This window comes from Arachis ipaensis, chromosome B05 (genome assembly GCF_000816755.2).
Source record: "Arachis ipaensis cultivar K30076 chromosome B05, Araip1.1, whole genome shotgun sequence".
NCBI lineage: Eukaryota > Viridiplantae > Streptophyta > Magnoliopsida > Fabales > Fabaceae > Arachis > Arachis ipaensis.
Window position 1 is genome coordinate 26,975,176 of NC_029789.2, and position 8,371 is coordinate 26,983,546.

Here is an 8,371-nt window from a genome sequence, read left to right on the forward strand (position 1 = left end):
TCCTCCTCCTCTTTTTTCTTCTTCTCCTTTTTCTTTACATTTTTTCTTTTTTTTTTCGCGTGTTTCATCATCATCGTCGTTTTTTCATTACTGTTGTTATTGTTGCATTTTTTCCCTCCTCTTCTTTCTATTGAATTTGCAATATTATGTATTTTTTTTTCTTTGTTTGATTTTTTCCTCCTAAGAAAAATTACGAGAAATAAAAAGATGAAGACAATACAAGAAAAACACCCATTTAAGTACACTTGAAAAGTGTGGCCAAAATTGAAAAAAAAAATTGGACTATGGAGACGCTTTAGTGGGGGATACTTATTTGGCCGTTGCGTATTTTCAAAGGCTACGCTTTTTTGTACCTAAGGCTATACTTTTGGCATTTGGGAATAGGGTGCGTTTTTCAAGTGATCCTGTTCAAGAACAAAGGCTACGCTTTTCAGCTTCCATATTTAGCAGAATAGGCTACACTTATCTTTACTACTGCATCACCGTTAAAACGTAGCCACATTGTACACCATAGCTACTCTATATAAGTGTAGCCTTAAGTCCCTCATCGTTTTATATATATATTAATAATTTTTTGTACAACATAATATTTAGTAATATAATTACATATATAATTCTGTATTTTTAATTAAATGAGTTAAATATTATAAAATAAAAATAAATACATAATAATAATAAATAATTTTTTAAAATAATAAAAATGATCTTTCAACAAAATATATTTCATAAAATTCATTAAAATATATTATCACTAAAATTAATTACTACAACATGAAATATTTTATTAAATTCACAAATTCATAAAAAGAAATCTTCATGGCCTCTTTCATTAATCAATAATCATTGTACAAGTTTGCTTTGTGATGCAAATAAAATGAGATCATACTATGAGAAAAGAAAAAAATAATACTTATAACACTTAAACTATAACAGCCCAGACCACTCGCTAGCATGATATTGTCCGCTTTGGCACATAAGGCCTCACGGTTTTGCCTTTGACAATAGGGATGATAGCCGAAACCCCCTACACCCACTCGTCAAAACGCGTCATGCTAGGGAGAGGTATCCACACCCTTATAAGGCATGCATCGTTCCCCTCCCCAACCGATGTGGGACCTTATAATCCACCCCCTAAGGGAGCCCAACGCCCTCGCTATCACATCGATCCGAGCTCCGGCTCTGATACTATCTGTAACAGCCCAGACCACCCGCTAGCACGATATTGTCCGCTTTGGCACACAAGGCCTCACGGTTTTGTCTTTGACGATAGGGATGATAACCGAAACCCTCCCTCCCACACTCACTCGTCAAAACGCGTCATGCTAGGGAGAGGTATCCACACCCTTATAAGGCATGTTTCATTCCCCTCCACAATCGATGTGGGACCTTACAATCCACCCCCTAAGGGAGCTCAGCGCCCTCGCTGTCACATCGATCCGAGCTCCGGCTCTGATACCATCTATAACAGCCCAGACCACCCGCTAGTATGATATTGTCCGCTTTGCCACACAAGGCCTCACAGTTTTGCCTTTGACGATAGGGATGATAGCCGAAACCCCGCACACTCACTCGTCAAAACGCGTCATGTTAGGGAGAGGTATCCACATCCTTATAAGGCATGCTTTATTCCCCTCCCCAATCGATGTGGGACCTTATATAAACTCTATGGACATTTCATATAAAAAAAGAAAAGAAAAAGTGATACACATTACATAAGAAACTTGGTCCTTACACTAATCCTTGAAAGATGTATTTATCAACATGTCTTGATTCACTTCTCATTCAATATCAACATACAAATCTATTCTTCTTGTTGCATCACTTCTTCTCCTTTCTCTCTAGTCTCCATATCTAATTTAACACAACAAAAGATATTTATTACTCTACCTTTCTGCTTTGTACACTTTTAACTAATTATAAATGGAATAATTTTTTCAAACTGAAACTAACCTGTTTAAAAGGCACTTGTGACAAAATTTGATGGCACAAGATTTTTCATTTTTTACATTCTTACATATAGTAGAAAAGTGTCTCATCTTTTTTTAGCACTATAAACATTGCAAAATTAAGATTAGAAACCAAAAACAAAGTCAACACACAACTCTTTTTCTTACCATAGTAAACATGCAGAAATTTTTCGAAATCATTACCACTCAAGTTAGGGTGGCAAGCTTTCATGCAATACCTTGACAATGAAGATAATAATTAAAATTGTCAGGCCATATGAATGCCTAATAACCTACCTTGACAATGAAGATACTCCAATGCAACCACGACCTCAGTAGCATAAAATCTATGAATATTGAGAACTTAATGTCAGTTAGAGGAAAGTAGGAGCCATGTGCATGTAGGAGCCATGAACAAGTTCTAAAACTTTTTACCTGATAAGTTGAGCAGAAAAATCTTCAACAGGAATAATAACTGCAACACTACCTGATGAGTTGAGCCAGCAACAAATGCTTTCCAGCCATATGCAAACCAAAATCCGTAGAAGTTACTATTCAAAAAACTAATCCAGGTTCAGAAAGACGATACAATTGACAAAACTATTTGTACAGAATTAAGCTATCCAATTCAGTAGCCAATATTATAACTATAGGAACAGAGATCATTAACCTGATCAGTACTTTCTTTTACTCAGTTTCAGTTACAATCTCTCTAGTGCTTAGCAATACAAGGAGTAAGGAAAAGATGGTCATACCGTCATACCATATTTTGTAATATCTACTCATGCATCCATTCCCAAAAGCTACTAAATAAAAAGACAGTAAAACTATATATATAATGGTAAGTTCTGGTAAAAGTATAAAATCTTTCTTCATACATAGTTCTTGAATCTTGACTCTCATTTTTATAGTTCAAGCTACAAGGGCTAACTTCAATATATAGTTTTTCTAGAATGACAAGGGCATTTTGATGACAGGTTCTTTCAGCATCAACCTATCAAATGGGAGAACAAATGAGAAAGAAAACACAAGGCTTTGGATAAAAAAATACATGAAAATAATTTTTTTCAACTGTAAAATAGTGCAAACCAATCTATAAATGACAGCTAACATCATATAAGAAGAACTAATTATATGATGAGAAATTTTACCATTATGAATTTAGATTTTCATAAAGATAAATGAATTAAAACTTGTGAATGCAATCCAAAAAGCAGGAATATCATGTCGATTCTATTAGCATACAGAACTATGAGAATATTCATAGTTTTGTGATAGGTCTTCCATTCATTTTTTGATCCAATCCAATCCAATCAAAAGGCCTTTCTATTTAAAACTAATACATAAGAGGGTTCCAAATGAATGCAAAATTTTTTAAATTGTGTACCTTGTAAGAAGAAACCATGACTCTTTCTTTTTCTTTTTCTCCATTGCTTTATCTTGCTGGAGAACCTAGTACACAAGAAAAATCAACGAGAATATTCTGTAAGTATTCTTATTTAACACGTCAAACTAATATTTAAATTCTTCATTTGGCATACTTGTAGTTATATAATCCTCTTTACAATCAGCAGCGGATTATCACAACCATAACAATCTTACCTCTCATTTCATCTATTATATTATATTACAAATTAGAAAATAATTTATAAAAAAGATACCCAATGTTCGCTATCCATATAAAACACTCAAAGCAAAGAAAACATAACCAAAAAAAGCATCAAAGAGGAATATAGCTTGAAGCTAGAAATTGAAAGCAACCACTATGTTCAAGGAATGCGTATGAACCAAGGCATAAATCAGAATATTTCAGTGTGAAACCTGTTCTTTTCACTAATTTTTCCTTAAGATACTAAACTAATTGAAAACCTAAAATTAGAACCCAAACCCCCCCCCCAAAAATTCACAGAACCAATTGAAAATTGATACATACCTTCTCTATCTCAATTAACTACTATCAAAACTATACACACCTTCGAACGAAAAAGTGAGAGTGAGTTAGAGAATAAGCGAGAAAGGGAGGATATAGAACAGAGAATGCTTACCTGGTGACAGAGGATACGACGATGGTGATGAGCAGCGACAGCAAAGAAGAGATGAGCGGTGACACAATGGCTGGGAGACGGTGCAGCAGCTCAACGGCGAGTTCTAGTCGATGGCAGCGCGGCGACAGAGCACGATGGCAGCGAGACATCCCTTTGAACTCCTCGGTGGCGGTACAGTAGCCCGACGATGGCAGAACGACGATGGCAGAACGACGATGGCAATAAGCCCTAGTGGTGCACGAATCCCACACTTTCGTACAGCTGTATCAGCAAGTGCACTGGGTCGTCCAAGTAATACCTGAGCGAGTCAGGGTCGATTCCACGAGGATTGTTGGTCTGAAGCAACCAATGGTTATCTTACAGGTCTTAGTCAGGCAAAATCAGAAGATTGTTGGATACGGAATTGTGTTAGAATTATTGGAAGCAGTAATAGGAATATAGTTGAGGATTGGAGTTGCTTTGTCTTTTTGAATTAACTCTGGTAGTACTGTCTTCTTTGCTTGTGAGTGATCTCTTCAATGGCAGGCTGTATGTGATTGACGCTAGTTTGAGCAGCCGCCAATACTCCTCCGGATCTGAACCCCAGGGTTAGTGCGGATCCATCTCTGCTTGAGGGTGAAGCTCGTACAGTCCATTCTCCTTAATGATCCTGCTCAAAGCGCCATAGACAAGGTTGAATATTCTGGATCAGAGGAATGCTGCACCTTTGGTTCTAGCCTCTACCACAGAGACCCTAATCTTCCCGTAAATCGGCTGAATGGATGTCTCAAGAAGTCCCCAACGAAGTCGTGGATTAGCCGTCTGAGAGATATATAATCAAGCTGGTGGTTCATCATTGTCCAATGAAAGACGCACTCTGAACCCATGTAGAATGTGATAACCTTATGCCAGTTCAACACATTCCTATTGATGAAGAACGAATATACATCTTAGAATTAATCAAACACCGATCAAAGAAAAAACAGTAATACTTTTATTAATTCATAGGACTCAGCAAGGCTCCTCCTCTCAACCTTGGAGGTTTAGAAACTCATACTGAAAGAAAAATACAATGTAAAACTCCAAATAATGGTAAATGATAGGCATCTCCCCTACGAGAGATGTAAAATAAGTCTTAAATACTAAACAGATGACTAGTAAGTGTAAAACAGTCTATCTAGTGTTAAAATTCACTTCTGGGACCTACTTGGTGAGTGTTTGGGCTGAGATTTGGTGAGATCCATGTACTATGAGGCTCCTAGGGCGTTGAACGCTAGCTAGGGGGTCCTCTATGGGCGTTTGGACACTGGGCTCTACTCTTTGGGCACTGGACGCCTGGAAGGGGGCAAGAAGCTCGTTAGACGCCAGTTTTGGGTCTTCTAATCCGAAGTAAAGTGTAGACTATTATCCATTGCTGAAAAGATATAGAAGTAGGCTTTCCATAGCTATTAAGAATGCTCCATTTAGACTTCTATAGCTCTAGAAAAGCTCTTCCGAGTACAAGGAGGTCAGATCTAGACAACATTTGCAATGCTTTCTCTGCCTCTGAATCAGACCAAGGAGGTCAGATCTGGACAGCATCTATAGTGCTTTCTCTGTCTCTGAATCAGACTTCTGCTCCAGCTCCTCAATTTCAGCCAGAAATTATCTGAAATTGCACAAAAACACAAAAACTCATAGTAGAATCCAAAAATGTGAATTTAACACTAAAACCTAAAAAAATTAATAAAAACTAAACAAAACATACTAAAAACTATATGAAAATGATGCCAAAAAGCGTATAAAATAGCTGCTCATCACAACACCAAACTTAAACTGTTGCTTGTCCCCAAGCAACTAAAAACACAGTAGGATAAAAAAAGAAAATTAAGATACAAATAAATTTCATAGTTTTCAATGAAGCTCAGTTACAATCAAATGAGCGGGACTTAGTAGCTTTTTGCTTCTGAATAGTTTTGGCTTCTCACTATCCATTGAAACTTAGAATGGTTGGCATCTTTAGAAACTTAGAATCCAGATGATATTATTGACTCTCCTAGTTCAGTTCTTTTTTATTCTTGAACACAGCTTTCAGAGTCTTGGCCATGACCCTAAGCACTTTGTTTTCCAGTATTACCACCAGATAAATTCATGCCACAGACACTTTAACTGGGTGAACCTTTTCAGATTGTGATTCAGCTTTGCTAGAATCCCTAGATAGAGGTGTCCAGAGTTCTTAAGCACACTCTTTTTGCTATGGACCACGACTTTAACCGCTCAGTCTCAAACTTTTCACTTGACACCTTCACGCCACAAGCACATGGTTAGGGACAACTTGATTGAGTCACTTAGGCCAGGATTTTATTCCTTTAGGCCCTCCTATCCACTGATGCTCAAAGCATTGGATCCTTTTACCTTTGCCTTTTGGTTTAAAGGGTTATTGGCTTTCTGCTCTTACCTTTTGCTTTAAAGAGCTTTTGACTTTTTCTGCTTGCTTTTTATTTTTCCCCCTTTTTTTTGCCACTTTTTTTTTAATGCAAGCTTTTTCTTTTTCTTTTTGCTGCTTTTTCTTGCTTCAAGAATCAGATTTTTCAGATTACCAATAATACTTTTCCTTTTTTATCATTCTTTCAAGAGCCAACATTCTAAAATTTCAACTTCAAATATGCATTGTTTATTTCATACATTCAGAAAACAAAAGCAATGCCACCATATCAACATAATTAAACTATTCTTATTTTAAATTTGAAATTCATGTTCTCTCAATTCTTTTCAAATAAAATTTTCTTTTAAGCAAGGTGAGAGATATATGGAATATTTTACAACTTTAAAACATCAATGCAAATGATCATGCAACTAGAACAAGAGAACAGACAAAACATAACAGAAAACAGAAAAATAAAATAGGAAAGGAAGTAAAAGAGAACGAATCCACCTTTAATGGTGGCGAATAGTACTCCTCCTTGAGGATCCAATGTGATGCTTGATCTTTTCAATGTCATTCCTTTGCCTTTGTTGTTCTTCCCTCATAGCCTTTTGTTCTTCCCTTATGGCTCTTTGATCTTCTCTTATTTCATTGAGGGTGGTAGAATGCTCTTGATGCTCAACCCTCAATTGCTCTATGTTAGTGTTCAATTCTCCAAGAGAAGTCTGCCATTGATCCCAATAGCTTTGAGAAGGAAAATACATCCCTTGAGACATCTCAAGAATCTCATACTGAGGTGGCTGCATGGGCTCTGGTGCATGCTCTCTAGTTTGCTCCATCATCTTCTTAGTGATGTGCTTATCCTCCCCAACGGAGATATCTTCTTCTATGACAATTCCATTTGAATTACATAGATGACAGATGAGGTGTGGGAATGCCAACCTTGCATTGGTTGAAGGCTTCTCAGATATCTTGTACAGTTCTTGAGGAGCCACCTCATGTACTTGCACCTCACTTCCAATCATGATGCAGTGGATCATGATGGCTCTGTCAACAGTTACTTCTGACCGGTTACTAGTAGGAATAATGGAATGTTGGATGAATTCCAACCATTCTCTAGCTATAGGCTTTAGGTCAACCCTTCTTAGTTGAATGGGCTTGCCTTGGGAATCCCCTTTTCACTGTGATCCTTCGACACAGATGTCTGAGAGCACTTCATCTAATCTCTGATCAAAGTTGACTCTCCTAGTGTAAGGATGAGGATCTCCTTGCATTAGAGGCAAGTAGAACGCTAACCTCACACTTTCTGGGCTGAAATCTAAGATTTTTCCTCGGACCATAGTGATCCAATTCCTTGGATTTGGGTTCACACTAGTGTCATGGTTTTCAGTAACCCATGCATTAGCATAGAATTCTTGCACCATAAGAATCCCAACATCCTGAATGGGATTGGTTAGGACTTCCCAACCTCTTCTCAGGACCTCTCTTCGGATTTCCGGATACTCATCCTTCTTGAGCATGAAATGGACCTCAGGGATCACTTTCTTCTCTGCCACTACTTCATATACGTGATTTTGGTGGGCTATGGTGATGAATCTCTCTATCTTCCAAGATTAAGAGGAGGTGGCTACTGCCTTTTCTTTTCTCTTTCTAGAGGATTCTCCAACCTTGGGTGTCATGAATGGTAATAGAAAGAAAAAAAGCTATGCTTTTCCCATACCAAACTTAAAACTTTGCTCGTCCTCGAGCAAAAATAAAGAGAAGATAAGAATGGAGTAGAAAAAGGATAAAATAGAAGGAGATGGAGGGAGAGAGAGGGCTCGACCTTGTGGTGTTTTGTGGTGTATGAAAGGTGTGTGTATGAAGGGTTATGAAGGAGGGTATTTATAGGAGTGGGGTAAGTGAAAGATGTTGTGGGACCCACGGATCCTGAGAGGCTAGGGAATCCAGATTCCCTGCTTCTCTGCACTGGCGTTTGAACGCCCAGGGGCTACTCC

The 8,371-nt window shown here is 37.6% G+C and overlaps 1 pseudogene; it reads right to left on the reverse strand.

The window, feature by feature from the left end:
- The window catches only part of LOC110271965, a 34,423-nt pseudogene extending 27,024 nt beyond the window's left edge, over positions 1-7,399 (reverse strand).